Source organism: Ochotona princeps, chromosome 2 (assembly GCF_030435755.1).
Source record: "Ochotona princeps isolate mOchPri1 chromosome 2, mOchPri1.hap1, whole genome shotgun sequence".
Lineage (NCBI taxonomy): Eukaryota > Metazoa > Chordata > Mammalia > Lagomorpha > Ochotonidae > Ochotona > Ochotona princeps.
In genome coordinates this window covers 5,229,020-5,254,953 of record NC_080833.1, presented here as the reverse complement: position 1 = coordinate 5,254,953, position 25,934 = coordinate 5,229,020, and the positions used below count along the sequence as shown (strand labels likewise).

Genomic DNA, 25,934 nt, shown 5'->3' with positions numbered 1-25,934 from the left:
GATAAACTTACTTAAAAAGGTGTGGTTTTTTTTTTGTTTTTTTTTTTTTTTTGTTTTTTTAGAATAATAAAGTGTGTTGGAAAGAAGAGGTGAAGGCAGGCACTTGGGCCTTGCTCAGGGATGGAGTGGGCCAGTAGGACAGGGCCGTGCATTCTGTGTTCACAGGAAGAGAGAGCGCCTCCGTGTTGCCACATCCCGCATTAGCCCGCCCTAGTTCATCCCCCCTCAGAGATTTCCGACCATTAGTCTCAAAGGTTGCTGAAGGGTGCAGGTTAGGGCTCTGGGGCTCGCCAGCCCAGGTTTGCAAATCTCTCCCGAGCCAGGGAACTCCCGCTCAGAGCCAGTGGCTGTCTCCTGCAGCTTCATCGTTGCCGCCACAGGTTGTCGACTTCTTTGCACAGGAATCAGCCACGGAGGTAGCCACATCATGAACATGTGCATCGAGGCCAGACCACACGCCCACAGGTTCTGGCTCCTGAGATCTCTGATGTTGGAGACCCTGATGTGTCTGAGGATAACCTGAGACAAAGTCATGGGCTGCTTGCTGACGCCAAAAGCCACGTACGTACCTCCAGTCCACACCTGCAGTGGCTGCTGTGGCCTGGTCTGGGGAGGCCTGCGGTGCCGACTCTGCCAACTAAAAACCCTCAGTGGGTCCCAGCCCAGCCTGCCGCCAGCACAGCACACCACGCCCAAGGCAGGTGCCAGTGCAAGGATCTCAGCCTGCCATGGCGTGTGCCGGCAGGCCCCTCAGCCTACCCCTCGCCCGCTGGCAGCCTGGGCAGCAACAGGTGCTAGCATAAGCAGAAAACATCCTTCAAATGTTTAAATGAACATTTATTTGCAGGGTCATTTCCATAAACCTGTGCAGCCTGGGCAGTTCCACCCCAGGTCATTGGCATTTCCATTTCCTGATCTTTGCTGTTAGGAGTGTTCATGTCACTCTTGAGTGGCTCTCCATAAAATAAAGTGCATCTGTGTAGACCCCCAGTGTGTGGTCCCCTGCATGGAGGCTGCAGGATGCTGGCAGGGTCCTCTGGGCCGCGGTGCCTGGCCAGTGACCTGTTCAGACTGTCCCTACACTAGGGACAGGTGCATGGAGCGTTTTACCCACTCGCACCTCCTGCTGTTGGGTGACACCCCTCTGTTCCTGTTTGCCCATGGGGAGAGGAAACTCAGATGTGGCTGGCTGAGAGGTGATCAGGCAGAGTCATGCTGTGTGGCTAGCACCCTGCAGAGCTCTCACCCTTGGCCACCCAATACAGTAGCACAGGGAAGATGACAGTGGAGCCAGAAGACTGTGGTGGGGATGGAAGGGTAGGATGCAAAGTTCTACAGCGATAAGGTCTGGACACTTGGCTGCAAGTCTGCTGGGCCTGGCCTGAAAGGGCCTTCTTCATGGCCACACCTCCTACAGCAGCCGAGATGGGACAGGGAAGCTTAGCTGTACCTGGAGGCAGTGACCTCAGCTGGAAATCACCCGAGAGAGCTTTCCGCTGCCTGGACCTGCTGGCCAAGTTCCTTTCCCTTTGGTGCCTGCCAACAGGGGTGATGGCTTGGCAGGTACAGACACAGCCCTGTCAGAAGGGACCCTGGTCACCGGGAGTGGGCCTGGCTAGACAGGCAGTGGCACCTGCTGGCATGGGTGAGGGCTAGAGGGTGGAATAAGTTGAGTTGAGTTAGGCTTCAATGCCCAGTGGTATGTTCAAGAGATGGATGGGATGTGGGACAGACCGGATCAGTCCGCTACACTTGCTGGCAGGCATAGGAACCAGGGCTGGGAGCTGGTCCAGCGGGGGGTTATTGGGAGTCGCTCTGGCATGCAGCTCCCGTGGTGTACATGGTGGGCTGGGTTGGGCAGGGCTGTAGCATCCATTGGTTTGCATTAAGAGATGGGGCTGGAGATAGATCTGACCTAGCAATTGAACTATCAGTGCGTGTGTGTAGGCTGAAGTGAGTGACAGAATGAGCCAGACCCCATGCTGGTGGGAGCACATGGGAGTCAGCTCTGGGATCCTTTCGGATGTGATTTCTTTGAGGATCCCCCCAACTGAACCGCTGGACTCAGAAGTCCAACCATGGGGAGAGTGGCAGGACCCGTGGTCTGACAGTGCAGTGCGTGTGTCTGAACGGGGCCTCCTTAGTTACTGAAGATGGAGCAGTGGACAGCACGCCCAGATGCACACGGAGGATTTGGCAGTCCACTGGAGCCTGCGGAGGACATCTGGTACCACAACAGAGCAAGGAGGGCAGAACAAATTGGTCAATTACCCCAGAGAAGTTTGACAGCAAATTTCTGGGTGAATGGAGACTCTAAGGTGGACTGTGTCAGCCAATGGACCTTGGAAGGAATTCTTTATTCTGAGATCTGTGAGATCAACAGTATGTCAGAACTATCGAAACCACCTGAACAGAACCCTCAGAACATGCGCCACATCAGGGACCCTGGGTTCCTGACATGGTTGGGAGGCTGGGTGTGGCTTCTCCCGTTCTCTCCCCTCCCCCCCCCATATGGAAGAAGATAAGGAAGGTGGGAATATTGCTCTCACCTGCTTTTCCCTGCCCTTGATCCTTCCCGCTTCGATCAACTGTACAAACATCATCAAAAACAAACAAGCAAAAAATAAGTAAAAATTTAAAAGAGGGTCCCTGGTCAACAGCAGGGGCTCAATGAGACTCCTCTGTGGACAGGGAGCCCCTCTCTGCTTAGCACCCAGCCCACCCTGCCCATGGCCAAAGTCCCTGAGGATGGCTGTTGTCCCTAGGCTGCCTTGTGTCCCCTCACCCTCGCACCCCAGCAGAAAGTCATATGGGTTGTTGAAAATTGTTTAATAAGGGCAGGAAGAGGTGTGCTCTGGGTTGCAGGCTCTGAGAGGCGGGGGTTCCCGGGCAGCGACTGTAGCCAGTGACCTTTCCCCTGCCTGCTGGGAAGCTTGTCTGGCTGTCCAGCCAGCACAGGTGATTGCCAGGTACTGGGACCGTCGCTGGAGCCAGCTCTCTGGTTCCCGCTCTCCTGGCAGCGTAGCAGCCTGGCTGATGCCACTGGGTGAAATCACGGCTTAGAGCTCCTGGCCCTCTGGGGCCACCCGGGCAACATGGGCCTCTGGGGCGGGCTGGGCAGTTACTCACCCCGTTCCCCAGGCCTGCAACACACTGGCTTGTTTTTCTTCTTTCCCCCTCTCTCTTCCTCCTGAGAATGTGTGAAAACAGCCAGGTAAAACCAAAATCCGGAATCAGATCACTGGATCAGCACCTGCTGGTTGTCCCCAGCAAGACTCCAACCGTGAAGCTCTTCCCCCACATTCCCTCAAGGGGTGCAGCTTCATTTAAGTTTGCCAGGTCGGCTGAAAGCCCCCACCCCACTGCCCCATTGGGACACAGCCTCGAAAAGGTGTCCTGCAGGGCTCAGGGCCAGGCTGCGGGTTTCATGGGGCCTGGGAGTTTTGTTTTGTGGTCTCTTTCCCTCAGTAAAACAAAATTAAAAACTAGATGAACTACACTGGTAGAACCAGGGTGCAATAATTATACGATATATTTATACGATATATATATATATATATATATATATATATATATATATATATATATATGATTTATTGATTTATTCAAAAGGCAGAGCAATGTAGGAGAGTGAAAGAAAGAAGAGGAGAGAGAGAGAGAAAGGTCTTCCGTCCTCTGATTCCTTCCCCCAAATGGGTGCGACAGCCCAGGTCAGTCTAGGATGAAGCCAGGAGCCTGGAACTCCATCCAGTTGGGCTGCAGGGGCCCAGGCACTTTGTCCATCCTCCACTGCTATCGCGCATTAGCAGGGTGCTGGATCAGAGCAGCCAGGACCCATACTGGTTTTCTGATATGGGATACAGGTGCCAGGAACAGCTGCCTAACTTGGCTCGCTGCCCCTGCGGCCCTGGGATCTGTTTGTGGTAATGATATCCTAATTTAATCAAGAAACTGAAGCCTGTTTGTGGGGTCTTGGCAGCACACGGCTCTGTGCCCCTGGCTGGCAGCAGCCAGGCTGGCGCTGCAGGTGCCTGCCTCTGCAGGATGCTTTGTTCCTGGCTAGTGTCCCGTGCCAGGGCTTCCTGTGCTGTTCATTCATATGTGAAATTGTGTTTCTTTTCCTCACAGACCTTGGGTGGGTGTCCTTGCCACCCCCAACCCACAGAGGGGGAAACAGAGAAAACAGTTGACTCGTGGGCGTGAACTTGGAGTCCGCCACGCCCTACAAGCCCTGCTTGCATGCTAGATGCCTCTTCACCCAGATTTAAAAGGCTTTCCTGCCCACAGGTCATTGTCAAAGTCATACAAAGCTGCCGGGAGGCCTCTGTTAATCAGTAGCTGGTGGCGCTGGGCCCAGTGGGCACTGCTGGGAGCAGTAATCCCAGGAGAGCCAGGCTTGGCCTACCAGCCCCTCCCATGACCCCACCCCGGTTCCCCTACCTTGCTCACTCCGGCCCTGGCTGCATCCGGCCAGGACCTGCTCTGGACTGGAAGCCCCCCACCCCCGTGTCCCTTCCTTGAAACCCTGGTGCCATAAATGTACAGATCAATCTTGTGGCACCCCCTTAAATGTCTGATGAACACGCCCTGCCTCTCACTCTCTGACACAGGATGGCTCTAGCCAGGCCTTCACCAGGCCCAGCCCCACACCTGCTCTCATGGACTCTGGAACTAGCTTGGCACAGAAAGGAGGGATGTTCTAGGCTGGCCCTGGGGAGGGGTGGCTGTCTCTGCAGCCAGAAGTCCAGGCTGCTTGGGAGGACACGGTGTCCACAGAGGGACCCAGGGTGCAGGTAGCATTCTGTTCCAGGAAGCACGCTGAGGGCCAGTGACACCTGGCGTGCTGTACACAAGAGGCAACGCTTGGAGCGTGGACCAAGTGCTACAAAAGCAAAGATGCAGAGGCAATGATGTCCTCTTGACCTTCCGATGCAGGAACGCCTGACAGAGGAGACCAAGCAAAGAGGATTATTCGAGCTGGCTTTTGTGGCATGAAGAGGAGTTTGCTGGGCCAAGAACTGGGGTGCAATGGTGTGTTAGGGACAGAGAACAGAAGGAATCAAGATGCGGGAGCCCAAGATGGCACCTGTTCTGTCCCAGTCCACTAGGGTGCATTCACATCTCTTTCTCACAGCTCTGTAGCCTACCCCCAGGTCTGTGTCCCCAGGGTTAGGGTCAGGCCTGACACATCAGGACTCTTAGAAGGTATTGATAGAGTGCAGTGCCTGTGGAGCTGTCTGTGCAGCTGGAGAGAGGAGCTGAGGCCAGAGAGCTGAGGAGGCAGTGTGCAGGACTGGGGGGCTCAGCAAAGGGGCTGCACCAGGCTGGTGATGCACGCCTCCTGGGCCATGGTGCCCCTCGGCTGCACCAGGCCTGTGCCTGCGGGCGGATCAAGGACAGCAGAGGAGAGGAAGGAAGGGTCGGGTTGGCAGTCCGGGCTGGTGGGCCTCGCCCCCGAAGGCACGAGGCAGCCGCCCCCACCCTGGGTGCAGGAAATCATTCACTCGGTGGGATCAAGGAGGAAACTCACCTAATCCTGTTCGGAGGTGGGGAAGAGTCTCCTGTTTGTAACAGTCTATTTTTCATGACAGTCACAGCTGCATGCTTCTGGAAAAAAGGGTTTATTGTGTTCTCAGTTCTGGAGGGCGTGGCATCAGCACTGGGATCGGTGGATGACATCACCTCCGGGGAGCCCCCAAGGCAGGGGTGTGGCCAGGTTTGCTCAGGAACTGTTCCCACCCCTGCAGAGAGCAGAACCCCCGGGGGTTAAGGCAGCCCATATCTCAAAGGTCCCACACCTCTAATGCATGCACCGTTGGGGCCAGTCCACCTCTAAACCACCAAGGCAGTCGATCTCTTCAGGGACAGCAGGGTGGGTGTCCGCCCTGGCCCCTCCCCTGCTCGTCCAAATGCCCCCAGTGCTGGGTGTAAGAGTCGCCGACCAACAGGGAAAGAACACCTCAGCTGAATATATAAAAAAGAATGTAAATGGCCTTTTTTCCAGGGAACCACAGTCATGGGCTTTCCTTCCCCGTGTAGCAGAGAGATGTGAAGGGGAGGGCTACAGATGGAGAAGAGCCAGGGAGAGAGGTGCAAGGGGATTTTGAAACCCCCCCCCCGACACGGAAGCTGAAATGAGAGTCACTTCAACTTTGGCCCTTCATTGGTGGAGCAATGATTTCACGGCCTTAAGCAGCTGCCACCAGAATTCCATCCTTCTGGGTTGGGCTCGAAGCAAGCTCTGCCCTCCTCCAGTTACCGGGGCAACCATCACTGGACAGCAGAGTAGAGCCCTGCTTGGGACTGACACTGTCCAGGCAGTACAGAGCCCTCCTGTGGAGGACTCGGTGAGTGGGTCCGACTGTGGCTTTGTGGGGCTTGGAAGGACATGCCGAGTGAAGCCCACTGGGGCTGGCACTTAGACACCAACATCCCACACTGGCAGGGCTCCTGGGTCCCAGGCCCGGCTCCTGATCCAAGGGGTCCTGATCCCAGCTCCTGAGTCCCTGTCACACAGTTGGGGGATTGGTTGGGAGCGCTCTTAAGAAGTATTTTTAAAAATGTTTATGTATTTATTCAAAAGGTAGAATGTAAGAGAGAGAGAGAGAACTTCCATATGATGGTTCAATGGCTGGGGCTGGCCCAGGTAGAAGTTAGGAGCTTGGAACTCCACCATGGGTCTTCCACGTGGGTGCAGGGCCCAAGCTCTGTGTCGTCTTCCACTACCTTCCCAAGCGCATTACCAGGAAGCACTGGTGCTGGGACATAAACCTGCATTCTGATATGGGGTGCCAGGATCACGGATGGTGTCTTAATGCGCTGTGCTACAATGCCGGCTCCTTTCTATTAAATGCATTTGGAAACTTCAAAAATAAAATCAGCTAACAATGAATTATTCCCTCAACCAAAAACCAAGCTGCGAACCCCCTTGTGTCCCAATCGGAACTGGGAGTGGAAGGAAAGGACGCACCCGCGGAGGGGACACTTGTGGCTAAAGAACTAGGCAGAGCTGGGTGGGCAGGGACTTAGTGTGAGCGGCAGCAGCGTCCCGACCGCGCGCCCTCTGGTGGTCACCGGGGAGCAGCTGCTTGTGGCGGCTGCCTAGGGCTGGGTCCTTCGGCCTCCCTGCCTTGGGTGCTAGGATTCCCCAAATAGGTGTCCTCTGATCCTGCACTCTCCGGGAACTGGGAAGGTCCCAGAACTGGAGTGGGGAAAGATGGGGTCACTGGGCAGGATTGTACCCCTGACCCCTCCTTTGCCCATGGCCACAGTTAGCACAGGATGGAGACCCAGTCCTTCCCCGGCCCTACTGGCCCCCTGGGCTCTCCCAGGACACATCCAAGAAAGGGAAGGAGATTGACAGCCCCACACTAGCCTGGAGTGGCGCTCCTGCTAGGGCCTTGCTGCTGGGGTTAGGTTCAGAGGGATCATCTCTGTCCGCCCCCTTCTCCCCCAAGCAGAGGCATGAAGCTCAAGATCCTGCCCTAGGGTGGACGCTGTCTCCTCCCCGGACCTTCAGGTGCCTCTGGGAAGAAAATTAAGAGAGACCTACAGTCCCTCAGTGCACTACTGAAGATTCCACTTTGTGATGGGTCTGGCAGGTTAACATGGCCATTTGGCCGCCTGGCTTCGGATCCCGCGCCCTGCTTATGGGCCTGGGAAAACAGCAAAAGATGGCCAAAGTGCTTGGACCCCTACCACTCTGACGGGAGGCCCAAAGGAAGTTCCTGGCTCTTGGCTTAACCCTGGCTTAGCCCTGGCCATTGTGACTATCTGGGGATTCAACCAGCAGGTGGGAGATCTCTGCCTCCACCCTCCCCCTCTGTCACTCTGCTTTTCAAATAACTGTTAAAAGCCAAAAAATCTTTAAAAATCTGAGGCCGAGCCCTGGCTGCCATCATCTTTCTGGATTATCTTCTGCTGCCCTGCCGGTCTGTAAAGCAGTGGCTCCCAGCCCCAACCTGGACAACAGCCTGCTCTTAGTGTAAAGCCGTGCACAGTGTAAAGGCATGGATTAGGGGACTGCAGCCCCTGGCAAGGCAGCCGGTGAGGCGAGACCCTCAGGCGGGAGAGCAGCAGGAATCATGCTGCCCCCAAGCCAGGGATGAGTACTTGCCTGCACTGTCCGTGGTTTTAGGGTGAGCCTGCCCAGGGCTGTGAGGTCAGAGCGTTTGAGCCGCGCTTGTCTGGGGTTTGAAGGCTCCAGTGGCCCAGCGTGATGTCTGAGTCGGTCCTGATGCTCCCGCTTCATGCCATGATGTCCCCTGGGGAAGGGACGTGTTGACAGCACACAGGTTGTGCGGGGGGCCATGGGGCCTTGAGGCCGGCAGAATGTGCCAATGGGACAGCATAGGGCATCTGAGCTCAGGGAGGGCGCTGACCAAGAGAGGGCCCTGGGGCTGCCAGGACAGAAGCAGAGTGGAGGCAAGGGACCTCGCATAGCCTTCCCTGTGCCCGGCCTTAGAAGGACTTGAGTGAATTGTAGGTTCTGGTCTCGTGGAAGATTGCCATGCCAGTGTGCAGTATTTCCTGTTTTTCTCTGAAATATCTCAGCCATATTTTCTGTTTTAAAAAGAGTGATATATCTAGGCATGGCATAGAAGGCCAATCGACCCGCAGGGCCAGCATCTCATACGGGTGCCCATTTGTGTCCCAGCAGCTCTACCTCTCGTCTAGCTCCCTGCTCACGGCCTGGGAAAGCCGTCAAGGATGACCAAAGTGCTTGGGCCTCTATATGGGAGACCCAGAAGAAGCTCCTGGCTTTGGATTGGCTCAGCTCTGGCTGTTGTGGACATTTGGGCAGTGAACCAGCAGATGGAAGATCTTTCTCTCTGTAGATCTGCCTTTCCAATAAATCAATACGTCTTTATAGATAAGTAAATCTATCTCAAAACCACTTTGTCTCAGAGGTAACATAAAGAGCCTGGGAACTGGGATTCAAGGACAGAGTGCCCTCACTGCGCTCACAACGAGCATGCACGCGGCTCAGCTCCCGGTTCTTACTGTTTATCAAGTATTTTTTTTTTAATTCTTTGATTTTATTTATTTGAGAGGTGTGGTAGGGGAAGAAGAGGGAAGAAAAAGCCTACCCAGTGGTTTAGTCCCCAGACGAGGTGGGACAATCCTGGTATGCGTTAGCAGGAAGCTGGGAGCTCGGGCTGTGCGTTGAACCCAGGCTCTCTGACACAGGATGTGGGTGTCACCACTGGGTGGAGCCCTCATCCCATTATATTTTTTATGTGTTTGAAATTCCCCATACTCAAGTTTTGGGAGGGGAGCAGCCTTGTGCATCAGCTGAGGCTGCTGGTGCAGCCTTTTAACAGACTGAAAATTCTCCTTCACTCTGCCTTTCAAATAAATACATTTTTTAGAAAAATTTAAATTAAGGGGATTATCTTCTTCTTCTTCCCTTCCCCTCCCCTCCCCTCTCCTCACCTCTCTTTTCTTCTCGTCTCCCCTCCCCTCTTCTCCCCTCCCCTCCCCTCTTCTCCCCTCCCCTCCCCTCTCCTCGCCTCTCCTCTTTTCCTCTCCTCTCCTCTCCTCTCCCCTCTCCCCCTCCCCTCTCCTGTCCTGTCTCCTCTGCTCTCCTCTTCCCTCCTCTCCTCCCCTCCCCTCTCCTCCCTTCCCCTCCCCTCTCCTCGCCTCTCCTCTTTTCCTCTCCTCTCCTCTCCTCTCCCCTCTCCCCCTCCCCTCTCCTGTCCTGTCTCCTCTGCTCTCCTCTTCCCTCCTCTCCTCCCCTCCCCTCTCCTCCCTTCCCCTCCCCTCTCCTCACCTCTCTTTTCTTCTCGTCTCCCCTCCCCTCTTCTCCCCTCCCCTCCCCTCTCCTCGCCTCTCCTCTTTTCTTCTCCACTCCCCTCCCCTCCCTTCTCCTCTCCTCTTCTTTTCTCCCCTCCCCTCTCCTCCCCTCCTCTCCTCTCCTCTCCCCTCCCCTCTCCTCCCCTCCTCTCTCCTCCCCTCCCCCTTCTCCTCCCATCTCTTCTCCCTTCCCCTCCCCTCCCTCCTCCCCTCCTCTGCCCTCTCTAGAGGGGTCTGAATGACTAAGGGGGCAGCGCGAATGGGTTCCAGGCTGGGGCCTTCAATCTGGCCAGTGAAACTGTGGGGTCTCTTCACATAGCACCGTGGCTCCTCACATAGCATTTGGTTGCTGCTTGGTGTTCAGAGCAACCTGCTGTGGCCTCCTCTGGAGAAGGTTGGGCCCTCAGGCCTGTTCCCCAAGGCAGTGCCCAACATCCACTTCAGCTTCTGTTACTCTGGACCTGCTGGTATATATGGCCCCAGCAGCCTAACCTCCCTTTTCCGCTCTTTTAAAGCTCCAGAAGCAGGGACCAGTATGGTCGAAAGAGAATGGTTAGGGGCCAGCATTCTGGCATAGCAGGTTAAAACCATTGCCTGCAATGTCAGCGTCTCATATGGGCCCGGTTCGAGTCCCAGCTGCTCCACTTCCAAGCTGGTGTCCTTGAAAAGCGGCAGTGCTTGGGTCCCCCTTGTAAGACCTAGAAGAAGCTTCAGCCTGGCTCAGCCTTGACCATTGTGGACACTTGGAAGTGAACCATAAGATGGAAATTTTCTCTCTATCTTTCTCAATCTCACTCTGTTTCTAAGTTTTCCAAACAGAAATAAATTCTTAAGAGAGAGAGAGAGAGAGAGAGAGAGAGAGAGAGAGAGAGAGAGAACGGCCAGGCCAGAGGATCAGCCTTACTTCCTTGGCTGGCCCAGGGACACTGCTGGGAAGAAGGAATTCTGCATGGCCCTGCCCACCGGCCTCCCAGAGCAGACTGTGACAGTGGCTTCTTAGAGGCTAGAGTCCTCGCCTTGCGTGCACCAGGATCCCATATGGGTGCCAGTTCGTATCCCAGCTACTCCACTTCCCTTCCGGCTCACTGCTTGTGGCCTGAGAAAGCAGTCGAGGACGGCCCAAAGCCTTGGGACCCTGCACCCATGTGGGAGACCCATAAGAAACTTCTGGCTTTGGATTGGCTTAGCTTTGGCCATTGCAGCTACTTGGGTAGCAAACCAGCAGATGGAATATCTTTCTCTGTTTGTCTTTCACTGTATAAATCTGACTTTCTAATAAAAGTAAATAAATCTTAAAAAAAAAAACAGAAAAAGAAAGTGGCCTGTTAGGGCAGCATTGGGCAGACTCCAGAGGGCAGTTCAAGGTCTCGTCCAATGCACCCAGCCGGGGGAGAACCAGACTCCATCAATGACAGTCGGTGTTAGAGGTCTCCTATGTGGCTTGTCTCTGCCAGTCTCCCAACAAGGCTGGGCAGGGGCAAGACTGACTGCTACAACCAAATACAGGCTGGGTGCTTGCCAGGGTCAAGGTGCTGGCATTCAGGGAAATTGGAAAATAGGGTCTCTCATTTATCTATTCAAGATTTATATGTTTATTTATAAGGCAGAGTTATACAGAGAGAGGCGGAAACAGAGATTTTCTATACTGGAATGGCTGGTTCAGGTTGCAACCAGGAGCTGGGGGCTCCATGTGGGTTTCCCACGGGAGTCCAGGGACCTCAGCACCTGGGCCGTCCGCTGTTGCCTTCCCAGGCACATTAGCAGGAAGCTGGACTGGAAGTAGAGCAGCCTTGACACAAACTGATAGTAGGTTCTCTTTTTCTTTAAAACACTTATTTTTATTTGAAAGACAGAGTTAGAGAAGGAGACAGAGAGATCTTTCATCCACTGGTTTACTCCCCCCCGACCAGTGACTGGAGCTGGGCTTATCCGAAGCCAGGAACCAGGAGTTTCTTCCAGGTCTCCCACATGGGTGCAGGAGCCCATGGCTTTGGCTCATGCTCTGTTGCCTTTCCAGACCATTAGCAGGCAGGACCTTGATGGGAAATAGAGCAGGTGGGACTCAAACCACACCTGCTTGGGATGCTGGTGCTTCAGGCAGCTCTGTGTGTTATGCCAAGGTGCCGGCTCAGTAAGTTCTCTGTTGAAGCAGTGTTTTGCTGCATTTTATTTGTTTGTTCATTGATTCATTCGACAAACATGTATTATGGTCTTAGCTCTGTCCCAAGCATCGTACTTGTCAGTGATTGGCCAGGCACAAACGATGCCCTGCAGGATCCCAGTCTGGGTGTGTGTGGGGCTGACGGAAGACACCCATTGATCAGCAATGCACAGTCAGGGCAAAGAGGGACCCGTGCGCAGGACTGTGGGCTCCCGCTGGAGGCTTTGGAGGAGGAGGGGGTCCCTGAGTCGAGTGGCGAAGGATGAGGAAGGGGCCAGTGTTGTGGCGCAGAGGATTAAGCCTTGGCCTGCACTGCTGGCATTTCGTATGAGCACCCATCTGAGGCCTGGCTTCTCTCCTTCTGGTCCCGTTCCCTGCTAGTGCCCCTGAGAAAGCAGCAGCAGATGGCCCGAGGGCTTGGGCACTGGTACTCATGGGAGAGACCGGTTGGATTTCCTGATTCCTGGAGCTGGCAACTGTGGTCATTGGGGAAGCGAACTAGCAGACGGAAGCTCTCTCTCTCCCTTTGAAACTTTGCCATTCAAATAAACAAAAATAAAGACTGTGTGAGCACTGGGGGGTGGATGAGGCCGACAGTCTGGGTGGAGGAGAGAGCAAGAGCAGAGTCGGGGCAGGAAGAAGTGTGTGTGTGTGTGTGTGTGTGTGTGTTAGGAGAAACGAGGGTTACCAGGTGACGCAGGACAGGGAGTCAGGCTGCATCAGGAAGATGTGTGCACCCTGTGAGGGGAAGTTGAGTTTTACTCTAAGGAATGGGAAGATGCTGAAGAGAAGAGTCAACTTGAGTCACTTTGGCCCCGAGTATTAACTGGGTCTGAATTTGTTGCAAATCACAGTTGGGGCCAACTCCGGTGCCTAGCCTGCGACTGACTTCCCAAAGGGAAACACCTCGGCTGGCCCTGCTTGCAGGCAAGGCTGTGGCCTGCAGCTCAGAGGATGGTGAAGGCTGCATGGGCCCCCTCTGAATGTTTTTCTGGGTTGGGTGGAGGTGGCACGGCAGGGGAGGAGGTGGCAGCAGCTCCAGGTCCCCCTCTTTGCTCTGTGAGTCCCGCTCACAGAGCAGTCCCAGCAGAGCCCAGGTTGCTCTCACTGGTTGGAGTTGAGTCCCTAGCTCATCCCTGGAAGGTGCTTGATGGGGTCATGCGCCTGCTCCCAGCAGGCAGATGTGGGGGGTCAGCCATGTGGATTAAGGGGAGTGGGTTAATTTCCCACAATAAACCCAGGATGCTGGGACCAGGGGAAGGGAAGAGGCTGCTGGGCTGGAGACAATGGCCGCCGATGGCTCCATGTGCGTGAGACGGGCAGAGTGCGTGACTCTACAGACACAGTGCTGCTTGTGGGCATGAAGGCAGGCTGGGGCAGGCAATGATGCTCAGTGTGTCAGCACTGTCCTTCAGGAAGGTGGCAGTGTTTGGGGCTGGGCAGAGGTGATGGTTGTGCAATATTGGGAATATACTCAATGCACCTAATTATTTACTATTATTATAAACACTACACGTCTTTTTCCAAAAAGAGTTACTAATTTATTTGAAAGGCAGAGTGACAGAAAGAGTGAGGAAGAAATAGAAAGAAATCTTCCACCCGCTGGTTCATTCCCCAAGTGGTCACAATAGCTAGATCTGGGCCAGGCTAAAGCCAGGGGCCAGGAACTCCATCCTGATCTCCCCCCACCATCATGTGTTGCCTTTCCAGGCGCATTAGCAGGAAGCGAGATTGGAAGTGGAGCAACCGGGACTCGAACTGGCATTCTGGTATTGGATTTCAGCATCCTAGGGCGTGGTCCAATGTACTGTGTCATGCACGGGCTCCAAGCTGTTCGTTTTAAAGTGGTGACTTTTATTTCCTGCAGATCTTACCTTCATAAAGAATGAAAACTGCTGTCATTGCCTTCACACCTTCCCACCCATCAGCACCCCAGGATGCTGTCTCGTCCGCCGGGGCTGCCAGGCCATGTGACTCTTCCTTCCATCCTCTTTCCTCCTGAAGTCTCAGAGGGCTGAAGCTTGGAGAGGATGTAAGAGCCAGGTGATGCTGTGCAGGGGGCAGCTGCCAGCAGGGACCGCCTCGGCCGTGGCAATGACCCAGTGCTCTTGTAGCTTCCTGGCAGTTGGTGTGAGATACCAGGGATGTCTTGTTCAGGGAGAGCTTGTGGAGGATTTTGCTGGGCTCCCTTAGAGCCACTGCACTTGTTCTCCTGCTTTGGGCAAATTGGGAGTGTCCGCTCCTTGGGGTCCAAGCTACTGCTCCAGCCAGCCGGAAAGACTCGGAGAGCCAGATTTCCGTCATTGCTTGGCACCGGGGTGCTCAGTGACACCACTGTCAGAGGGCTGGTCCAGGGAAGAGCCGTTCATTCACCCTGGGGCTGCCAAGGGGAGGAGGGTTTGGCTCACTCTCTGAGTCTTCCCAGAGCCTCCAGGCTGTGCTGGGGCCGAGCCTCGTGCTGCCCAAGGCGCCCAGGTAAGCCCACCCTGGCCGCGTCGGGCAGTAGACCTTCTACCTAAACTCTCTCTCCTGAGCACTCAGCTAAGCTGGCTGTGGCTAGCTGGGGGCATCTGCGAACTGGTGCTGGGAACGTCTGGTATGGATGTGGGTCCAGTTGCTTTGCCCATGCAATGCTCTTGGCTACTATTCTGGGCTGGCCTTGGGCTGACCATGGTCCTGCAGCCAGGTGCATCGGGTCACTGGGCTAGGCTCTCTGCCCCCACCAGATCCTCATGGGCAGTCTGCTGCAGAACCGCAGAGGCTCTATGGCTGCTTTCTGAGTTTCACCTACATGCTGAAGGTCCGGAATGTCCTGTGAAAGAGCCCGCATTCTGCTCCTGATGGCTGAGGATCCACCTCTCACCTGTGTGCTGCTCAGTCTCCACGCTGTATGGTGGATACCTAGCAGGGCATGGCAGGGCCAGTTGGGAGGATTCCAGGTGGTAGCCTGGGTTCAAACCCTGACCACCAGGCCCAGGGAGTCGAACAAACCCCTGCGCTGCACAGGCTGCCAGGGTTCCCATCTGTGACAAGGGGTGTTGACACTACCCCTTGGCAGTGGCCCCCATGGTCCAAGTCCACCCAGACCCTCAGAACACCATTTTATCTGGACAGAAGAGATATTTGCAAATGTCCTTCCAGATCTCCAGGTGACATGTGCCAGAGACCAGAGTCCTTCGAGGAAGAGGAAGGGATGTGGAGAGAGACAGGGCAAGGATCCCAGGATGAGCGGGGCCGCCAGGGGCTGGCTGTGTCCAGGAAGGGCCTTCCCAGCGCCCGTGGAGGAAGTAAGACTTGCCCACACCTTGACTTTGGATGTCCAGACTCCTAAACTGCGGAGAATGAGCCTACGTTGCTTTAATGCGACCTTGTTGGTCCTGCGCTTTTGTGGTGGTCGTATCATTTTGGGGAAGTACTACACCCTCTGCTAGGTTGGTCATTCCTGCCATGTCGGACACACAGCGGCACACAGCACGCGCACCATCAACAACACTGTACCCTGAGCCACCTTCCCGGGGGCCCCCGTGGCCTCCACGCTGGCGTTCTTACCCTGACCAGCTGCCAGTAAGGGAAAGCAGGGAGGAGAGAGGAGGCTGGAGAGTGCTCGCCCGGCTGGAAACACAACGTGCAGACCAGCTGACATGCTAACAGGTCCCGCCCAGGAGGGAGGCCGCTGGTGACCTCATGCTCAGCAAAGGCCCCTCCCGGCACTGCCCAGCCCAGCGATCCCAGCTGCCTGCAAGCACATGGCAGGACAGCCAAGGCTGGCCTGGCCAGATGAGCATCTGGAGGCTTCTGGGGCAAGGCAAAGGGTTCTGGTTCTCTCCACCCTCCCCTCTCCTCCACTCGATGAACACACTGAACATGTGCTACAGCTGTGTGGGGAGAGCTGGGTCAGCTTTCAGAACACCTGGCTGTACAAGGGACTTGGTGCAGATGGGGAAACTGAGGCACAGAGGGGCTAAGGGCTTACTTGAAGCTCCGCAAGAACTGGTCCTGGGCCACGTCCTGGACAGGGTCAGCTCCCTTGCTCCAAGTTCCTGCAGGTGGGCGTGGCGAGAGGCGGGCTCTGTGCCTCTGGGCCTGCAGGGACAGCTGTCTTTTCCTTTCCTTACTTTGTTTTTCTTTCTTTTTAAAGATTTTATTTATTTTATTGGAAAGACAGATGTACAGAGAGGAGGAGAGACAGAGAGGAAGATCTTTCGTTCAATGATTCACTCCCCAAGTGGCCGCAACGGCTGGTGCTGCGCCGATCCGAAGCCAGGAGCCAGGAGTTTCTTTCCGGGTCTCCCACATGGGTACAGGGTCCCAAGGCTTTGGGCCATCTTTGACTGCTTTCTCAGACCACGAGCAGGGAGCTGGATGGGAAGTGGAGCTGCCGGGATTAGAACTGGTGCCCATATGGGATCCCGGGGCGTTCCAGGTGAGGACCTTAACCATTACGCTATCACGCCGGGCCCTCCCTTACTTTCTGAAAGCAAGCACACCTCCCTACAACACGATTTTTGCTCCACTGGCTCCCTCCACCGCAGAGGAAGCTTTCCCAGGCTTTGGGTCTGGGCTCGTGCTGTGGAGGACTGTGGAGCTGATGGGGACAGCGTGTTTGGCATTGAGCTGGACCTTCTGAGGGTCTGGCCCATGCCAGTCCCTGACCTGCCCCCAATCTTCTATTGCAGGCTCTGTCCACATGAGCCAACTTGGCCTCAGGCCTTGACTCAGGCCCTGGAGCAGCGGGCAGGGCTGGTTGGAGCTCCCTAAGGCTTCTGCTGGTTTATTTTACCATCCTTGCTTGAAGCCAATGTTTAAGCATCACCAAGGCAACAGCCCAAATCTCCAGGCCCTCGGCCCCATCCAGCCACACACATGGGGCGGGGCCGGGCAGTGAGGAGAGGGGAGAGCAAGGAAAATGAGTCAACCACTCCCCACCCTCCCCAACCACCTGGGAAAACAGTGACCAGAAAAACAAAGCGGCTTCTCTTGCAGTGTGACGGGGTGCTTCTGCCGCAGCACCGCAGAGCCGGCACGACCCCTGCGCTCCTGTTTTATTTTTGCTGTTGGAACCCTTGGATTTTCAAGGACCTTAAAGTTTGATACACATAAGGGAAGCATGCAAGTGTCGGTGTGCGACTCTGGCACACATACAATTGCCCCAGTGGAGTATGCCCTTTGTGGCACCCAGGACCAGGAGCAGCCCTGCCCCTGCCCAGCAGCCCCTGCACCTTGAAGGGGAGCAGCACCCCAGTGTCTCCCATGTTGGGTAGTTTTGTCTGTCTCTGTATCTGATGTAGTCTTTGTGTTCTGTATTCTCTTTGGGGGTGAAAACCAATCACAGTAAAAAATTTTTTTTTCTTGTTTAAAGAGCTATTTATTTTATTTGAAAGGTAGAGTTACAGAGAGAGAGAGAGGACTTTCATTTGCTCATTCACTGCTCGGAAGGGCACAGTTGCTGGGGCTGGACCAGGCCCAAACTAGAAACCAGGAACTTTGTGCGGGTCTCCCACATGGGTGGCAGAGGCCCAGCTGCTTGGGCCATCAGCTGCTGCCCCCCAGGCACAGCAGCAGGGAGGTGGGACAGTGGAGGAGCAGTGGGCTCACGAGGCTCCATCCCAGCCTCCTGTGTGGGTGGCAGGAACCCAGGTACGCCCTCACCTGCTGCTTCCCAGGCACAGCAGCAGGGAGGTGGGACAGTGGAGGAGCAGTGGGCTCACGAGGCTCTATCCCAGCCTCCTGTGTGGGTGGCAGGAACCCAGGTACGCCCTCTCCTGCTGCTTCCCAGGCACAGCAGCAGGCAGCTGGAGCAGAAGCAGAAGGGTTGTGGGATCGTACGTAGCTTTGTCACTTCACAGTGTTAGACCTCTGAGCATCATTTTGACTGGGGTGTCTCCAGAAGCATAACTTTATGCACTCCCCCAGAGGCTCTCACATCTCCTGCAGGATGCCTGTGGCAGCCCACTCTCTCCACAGCCCCTCCATCCCATTTTGGTGCCTCACTGGGCCATGGCAAGGTTTCCAGCTGCTCTGGCCTGATGGTGACCGTGTCCCCGGGCCTAGCGCTGCTGGCTCAGCACCCTGTGCCCTAGGTTCCCAGGCCTGCTGAGGTGTCTGCTGCTGCACAGGGTGGTGGTCCTGGTAATTCCCAGGCACTGGTTCTTACAATTTCCAGTTCTGTGTGGACCGCTGCTTTGGACGGAGAAAAACACCTGCTTGAGGAAGCAAAGCGAGGGACGCACCACCCAAGCCTGATGCAGGATTCTCATCACCATGGTAGTACACTCAGGATGAACAGAGCGAGGCAAGGAAACATCGAGCATTGCTGCACTTCTGCCTGCCATGCAGGTGACAGGGCCTCGCCTGGGGAGCTCCACCTGAGACCACAGCCTTGCCCATGGGGGGCCGGTCAGGGGGTCTGCCTCATGTCTCCTCCGTGGCCCTCTTCCCTGTGAAGCTTGTCCCTGTCAGTTTAGTTGCGGTGAGAACAGAAGCCGTGCCCACTCCCTGCAGACCTTTGTTCCAGTCCCAGGTATGTGAGCCGGGTCTCTTTATGATTATTTCTAAAGTATTTACTCATTTATTTGGAAGGCAGAGTGAATGAGCAAGCGTGTGAGAATCTTCCATCTGCTGGTTCATTCCCCCAAATGCCAGGGCGAGGCTGAGCCAAAACCGGGAGCCAGGTGCTCTGTCCAGGTCTCCTGCATGGGTGGCAGGGGCCCTCGTGCTTGTCCATCTTGAGCCATCTTCCACCGCCTTCCCCGGTGCATCAGCAGGAGGCTGGATTGCAAGCAGAGCAGGGACCTGAGCCCATGCTGGTGCTGGAAGTGGCGACCCGGTTCCCTCTGCCACGACACTGGCCCTCTCTGGTGTTTCTTCATCCTCTGTGTGCACCTGTGTTGCACTTGGCCTTTGGGCCTCTCAGAGGGAGAGGGCACCTTTCCCTCTGCATGGACCTCTTGCCTCAGGCAGGGGTGAGTGTGTGGTTAGGGGCTGCCCCTAGAGCTTAAGTGCTGCGACCTGGAGTGCAGCCCTGAGCCCACCCTCTCAGGAAGCCCTGGGGACTCCTGGGAGCAGTCAGCAGCCCACTTCCAGCTCCTGGGCCAAGCCCCTGCCCTCTGCCATAGTCCTCTCTGTACCTGACACTTCAGCTCTCCGTGCCTCTTACTCCAGAGAGCCCTCCCAGGTTGTTCATCCTGCCTCCCCTGACCTGTGTGGAGTGGTGGCCACTGCTTGGTGGAGGCCTCCCCCAGGGACACGGGCACCTGCCTCTTCCAGTCCTGAACTCGGTTTCCAGGGTGTCACAACATGCGTGGGACGGGAGCCAGCAAGGGGCCCGTGCAGGGTGGTGTTTTTCTACAGGAGATTGGGTTAGTCTAACCTGCAGGGTGGGGTTGTTGCCACCTCCTGCAGAGCTCTGTAGATACGGGCAAGGGGTGAGGGGTGGTGTCCCAGCCCCTTGTTTGCACCCCTGAGTGAGGGGTGTGTGTGTGGGTGGGTGGGTGCTGTCCCACCCTGTGTCTCTGCTCCTCTCCTTTGTCTTTTGCTTGCTTTCTTCCTTTATTGCTTCTTTTTAATAAGCTTGGCTTCATATTTTCTCTAAACCAAACCATCTGTGCACAGGCTCTGATACCTGATGGGGAAGAAAGCAGAAAGCTAGCAGCCAGGGGAGGCAGGGGTTAAATGTCACACAGTGGGGCCTGGGGTGGCAGTCCTCGCCTGGTGCTCTGAGGTGGCTGCCCCTCTTCCTGCAGCTGCCTTGGCGGGTCTCCGGATCACCTGCCTATGGCTCCAGGCCTGCTGGCGGGGGGCTGGCGTGGAGGAGCGGGAGAATGAGATGGCTGAGTGAATTCTGGCTAGAAAGTGGCCAAGTGATGGCTGCGAGGGAATATTCTGAGCTGGGAATGCTCTGAGCCCAGAAAAACAATCCAACAACAATGTGAGTGCCTAGGTGACAGGGAAAAAAAAGGAAAGAGAAGTCTGCCTGGGAACAGATTTCTTCCTCCACGGCCAAGGTATTCGTAATTCCCGCAGTAGGGAGCAGAATGTTTCCTCAGGAAACTGGGAAAAGCTGTTACCAGTGCCTTCTGCGGGGCTTGTAGCGGCTGCTTGTTCAGTGCCGAGGACCAGGGCCACTGGGCGGTGGGCGGCGGGGCTGCCATGGCTGTGACCCCGGCTGTCCCTCTGTATCCCGGCCCAGGAGGGGGGAGGCTCGGAGTCCAGGCAGTGTGCAGCCCAGACAGAGGCCAGAACTCAACAGAGACTCTCACAGTGGTAATTTTCTTCTTACCTAAAGAATCAAACTTTTAAAAAAAATCCAAATGCAGTCGGCAATGAAATTGGAATGAATTTGTGCTTCTGTGGGTTGTAGCTTCTTTCTCCGGGAAGTGCATGCCTGCTTTCCTGGTTCACTCAGGACTGGGCTCAAGCTGGGAGTCAGAGCTCCACCCAGGTCTCCCATGGGGTGCAGGGCCTCAAACACGTTGGCCTCTTCTGTTGCCTTCCCCGTGCGTCAGCAGAGAGCTGGGTCAGAAGCGGAGCAGCTGGACTCAAGCCTGCTCTCTGATATGGGCTGCCAGAGCTTAATCTGCCGTGCCACAACGCCGATCCCTGGTGTTACCTTGTCTTAGCTTGCTTTCGTGCACACTGTTTTTTAAGTGGGGAGGAGGGTAGGCAGGGAGTGTGACCTGTTGTGGGGTGTGAGCAAGATCACACCAGACAAACCTAGGGTTTATTACGGAGTCTTTATTAACCAAGCCTGGTGATAACAGGACCCACTAGAAATAGCAAATCACAAGTCCATAAAGCAATCAAGTCATTCAGAAACCCAAGAGGAATAAATGGTCATTACCTTGCAGTCCATCAGTTAAAAACTGCAGACCTATATCCCAGCTTCCCCAGCAATATAAGTTATCCTAAGAGACTTGCAACGAATAACCTGGACACACTCACAAAGCTGCAGACATTCACCTTGCCCTGGCTTCTCTGCCCACACTCCATCACTGCCAGGCCTCACCCCTCCTGGAACTCCTGATAGTACACACATTAGAGATACAAAGCATCTTAGCATTGGCATCTTCACTGTCCCACCCAAGCAGTGAACACAGGGTGAGGAATACATTCACACAGGGGCCGTGCTCAGGGCCGCCTGTCCTCAGTCTGTGCTTGGGAAGCCAGAGAGCAAGCAGGTACCAGGGAGGCCAAGAGTCAGAGTGCTGGAGCGACGGAAGCACGTGACCCTCCCTGTCATGCGGGGGCTTGCGAAGGGAGTGGTTACACACAATTCAGTACCGCCCCCTCTCGGGTTCCAGGTGAGGATAGGTGAGCGTCACAGGCCGGCAGGAGGGAACACCTAGGTGATGGGGGAGTGACCCTGAATCAGCTGCCTACCCTGCCACGTGACCCAGCATCCCAGCTTACCGGGCAGCACTGTGAGACTGTCTATGCTGAAACCGAAAAAAGTCCCAAGTAAACCAGGCAGGAGTTAGTCACCTTGGGGGCGGGGGCAGCCAGAGAGAGAGAGGGCACAGTTCCTCTGGGAATCCCAGGTGAGCACCCCAGGGCTTATCCAGAAAGGATTGGAGGTGGGGGAAAGCAAACAGATAACCTGGAGGGACAGGGATCAGAGCCATGGCTATATGGAGGTGGTAGACAAGGCGGGGCGCTGTCAGGAGTCGGCAGGGCGACCAGAGGACAGTTCTACCCCACTTCGCCTTGACCTCTGGCATCCACTGTATGGCTGGAGGCCTCCGCCGAGGACACTGACCTCTGCTGCTTCTGATGCATCAGTGCATCTTGCCGGGTCATGCAGACACCAGATGGGTTGGCCAGCCAGCCCAGGGGTGGGAAAAGGGGCTATTTGCAGCCTCCAGACCTACCCGTCTCTAAGTTTCCAGTCAGTTCTGGTTACGCTGGCTCCAGCCAGCCGGCCCCACGCAGCTTCTAGAAGCTGACCTCCGGAATTTCTGTCTAGCATGCTGTTTCTGCAGTGTCTCGGGTGGGGTAGCTCTCCATTTGTTTCAGCGCTTTAAATTCAGTATTGCTAAGATGCCTGAGATGACCTAGGAGAACCTTGAGAGCATCACCGGAAGCAAGAGGCTACCTGTTGGACGATTCCATTTCCATGAGTTGTCCAGAAAACGTAACTCCCAGGAGGCAGAGGGCAGAGTGGTGTCTGCCAAGGCCTGGGGGGGAGGGGGAAGGAGGGCAGTAGTGACGTCAGTGGGCATGGGGGGTGTTGATGAAAATATCCTGATATTTATGTAACCCAGAGAATGTACAAAAAGCCAGGGAGCTGTGCCCTTTACAGTGGTAAATTTTAGGTACGTAAATTCTACCTCAATTTTAAAACTACTGTTTAGGGTATTGAGTCTCTCTGACAGTAACATGTAGATTTTATGGAATCCCAATCAGAATCACAGCAAGCCTTTTTTTGGGGGAGGGGGTGGGCGAAGATGGGGGAGGGGTAGACCTTGACAAACATTCTAAAATGCTAATGGACAATGCAGAGGACCAAGTCAATGGCTCTGGACTGGAGGAGCCACACCACGATGAAGACTTCAGCCCTCCAGATTTCAAGACTGGATGCAAAGCTACAGGGCTGTGACACTGGCCTGAAGACAAATAGATCAATGGAATGAAACGGAAAGCCTGGAAATACACCCAAGCTAATGTGAATGACAGATTCTTTTTTTATGATTTTACATATTTTTATTCTTATCATTTTATGATACAGTTCCATAAGTCCTGGGATTTTCCTTATCCCCTTCCTAGTCCCTCTCCTCAACACTGAGTTCCACTCTATCATTGCTATGGTATAGTTCTCCATACACAGTCACATGTCCATCATTGCGGGCATGCACAATGGCAGAGTTCAACATACTCTTGTGAAGATATAGTTAACAGAGTGGGTCTCAGGATGGGGTGTCTCAAGCCTGGATGCCAGAAGACAGCCACCATGTGCACATGGTGAGCTGTCCCCGGGCAGCCGGTGCTCCATTTGGTGCCAGGCTCCGCCTGCTGGCCGCCTGGCCTGGACCTCTTGGCTTTTGCTTCTTTGAATTGCTGCCTAGGTAGCTCCAGGTTGAACCCACTATGTTTCTGGGACGTGAATCAATCCTAAAGACAGTAACTCTTCCTTTGTAGAACCTGTAATCATTGAACAATGCTGACCACCAAATACCAGTCCATGCAAAAGCTATGGCTTGGGGCTTGTCCATCAGAATCATATCCTGTTACCTGACATGATGATGGATCAGGAGATGGGTCACATTAAGCAGGGCCATTACATTAACTAGCACTCGAGAACCGTATCTGGGGGTAGATTCTGTGGGGTATTTGTGGGCCAAACCCTGTAGAAATTCTAGCCCCATTGGTTAGCTCAGAAGTTGGAATGGTGACAGACTAAGCTAGGTGTGACCAAGGAGCCTGCCATCAATCACAGGTAAAGGAACCCACAACAGTCTGGACTGGTCAAGGCAGCAGCACCCAAATGTGCATCCTGAATAGGGTGTGGGGTGGGCTGGGCTGCAACGTTCACCAGCTCATACAAGGTCAAATGGAAGGCCAGACTTTGCCAGAACCTGGCCTAAACCCAATGGCATGTATGAGAACTGGGTCTGGGAGTGGATCAAGTGGAGGAACTTGGGAAACTCTTTTGCCGAGTCATAGCTCCCGCTGGTGAACATGTGGTCCAGACCTGGGAGTTGGACGAGCTGGGCAAAGTAGCTCCAACAGCTGGCTAATGTGTCAATTGGTAATGGAACAGGGTGGACCGGGCAGGACTGAGCAAACCTTAGCCCACAAGCAAAACTAGAGACCAGGATGGAGCACAGGTAATGCTGAGCTAGGCTCATATACCTACTGGTCTGCGGGAGCCAGGAACGCTAAGCCACAGTGTCTAAGGCAGAGGTCGGGACAGGTGAGGGGCTGAGCCAAGCTGAGTCAGAGCAACCACTGGCATGCACGTGATCTATGGCTGGGAACAGCCCTGGTTGGGAGCTCAGGGGACAACCCCAGCTGGGTTGAGGTTCCCACCAAGGGGCGCGTGTGCTGGAACCGGGGCTGTGTTCTGATTAGGATATGGTTGTAGTCTCCCTTGGCACAAGTGTGGACTGGGATTGGATGCACTGAGCCGGGCCAGACTCCAACATCCTCTGGTGTCCTGGAGGACCAGGGTAGATGTGGGATGGACTAGGCAAGGTCTCAACTCCTACTGAGCCATGTGTGAGCCATATGTGGGTATGGACGAGCCATGGCTGGGCTGAAACATCCAACAGCAAGGACCAGTTTGGGTTGAAGGCCAGTCAGGAAAAGCCACTGTTCCTGCTAGGACAAGAGGTGAGCTGAATAGGGCTGGCTCATGGACCCACTGGTATGCGCAAAATCTGGCATTGAGAGAGGTTCTGATGGAGGAGCCTGGGCAACTCCGCTGGCAGGACACAGACCTGGCAGGTAAGCGCAAGAAGCATGATAGGAAACAGCCCAGAACAGGCCATGGGAAGTTACCCACTGGCATACATTTGGCATGGGTTGGGGGCAGACCAGGCTGAATCAGTTCATGTCATCCACTGGCAAATCCAAGCACCAGAACAGTATGGGTTGAGCCAGGTTCAGTCGCAACAAAAACTAGTGCACAATACAGAATGCCAAGGTGAGGTTGGCTGTACCGGATGTGACCACAACACCCAACCAGCATGCATGAGAACCAGGAATGGAGGGGGCAGAGCCAGCCGAGGGAATATGGCAGGGTTCCCTTGCTGGACAGCTACTCCCACTGGAGAGCACGAGCTGGGATGGGGGCAGACCAGACTGAGCAGGGCTGCAACACCTGTGTGCCTCATGTGGACTAGATCAGGGAAAAGCCAGGCTGGGCTGATTGTTCCTACTGGTGCAAACAAAATTAGAGTGGGTGAGTGTTGTTTGGGCATAGCCACAGCATCAGCTGGCAGAAGCTGGCACTGGGTTCTAATTCTATCAAGTCAAACCACAGAACCACCTGGAGAGTGCATAATCTGGGAGTGGGAGAGGCCTAGGGGGGAAATAATGGGCTCCTCCCTCTTGGGTTACCACTCCCACGGGAGGGCATGAAAACTAGGACAGGGGCTGGGGTGGCTAGACAGATACCCAGCAGCATCTGTGTGGGCTGCATAGTGGAGCTGGTTAGATGGAACAAAGCTTTAATACCCATTGACATGTACGAGAGCCGAATGGGGTGTGGGATAGACTGGACTAGACTGCTACACATACTGGCAAACCAGGGTAGAGGGTAGGCCTGGTGTGGGTTATTGTGGATCGCTCCAACTAGGCTGCAGCTTCCACTGGTTTATGCGAGGGCCAAATATGTGCTGGGCAGAACCAGGCTGGATTGCAACACCCATTGGTTCCAGTGGAAGTCGGGGCTGAAAACAGAACCAACCCAACGATTGCAACCACCAGCTAGCTGATCAGGGCGATGGACTGTGCCGGGCCCTGTACTTGCTAGTACATGCAAGAATCTGGTCTGGAATCACCTCAGACAAAGTTTCTTTGGGGACCTCCCCAATCAAAATGCTGGACTCAGAACTCTAACCATGAGAGACAGAAGACAAAACAGGTCAATCAACCACCTTAGCTATATGTTGGCAGCGAAATACTGGGAAAATGGAGACTCTATGATGGACTATGTCAACCAGCGGATTCTTCAAAGACCTCATAGTACTTGGAGTGGCGAGATTGGCAGTGATTCATAACTGGTGAACTATCAAAACCACTTGAGCAAGAACCTCGGAGCATGCCTTACATCTGGGACCTGGGGAGGGTGGGAAATTGGGTGGGCCTTTGCCCTAAATACCTCCCTTTACACATGAAGGAAACAATATGGAAATGATGGTCTTACCTGCTTTTCTGTAGCCCTTGGACCTTTTTACCCTGATTAACTGTGTAAAGATTGTCAAAAATAAAGGAAAAATAAATTAAAGAAAAAGAAAATATCAGGGAAACTCTGAAAAAA

At 54.7% G+C, this 25,934-nt stretch overlaps 1 long non-coding RNA gene across 3 annotated transcripts in view; it reads left to right on the top strand.

The window, feature by feature from the left end:
• The first annotated feature begins 322 nt into the window (after nucleotides 1-322).
• The window catches only part of LOC131482260 (uncharacterized), a 43,577-nt gene continuing 17,965 nt past the window's right edge, over nucleotides 323-25,934 (top strand). For all 3 annotated transcript variants that reach the window (XR_009246837.1, XR_009246836.1, XR_009246838.1), the window contains exon 1: nucleotides 323-561. This is a non-coding gene — a long non-coding RNA (uncharacterized LOC131482260). The remainder of the gene's footprint in view (nucleotides 562-25,934) is intronic.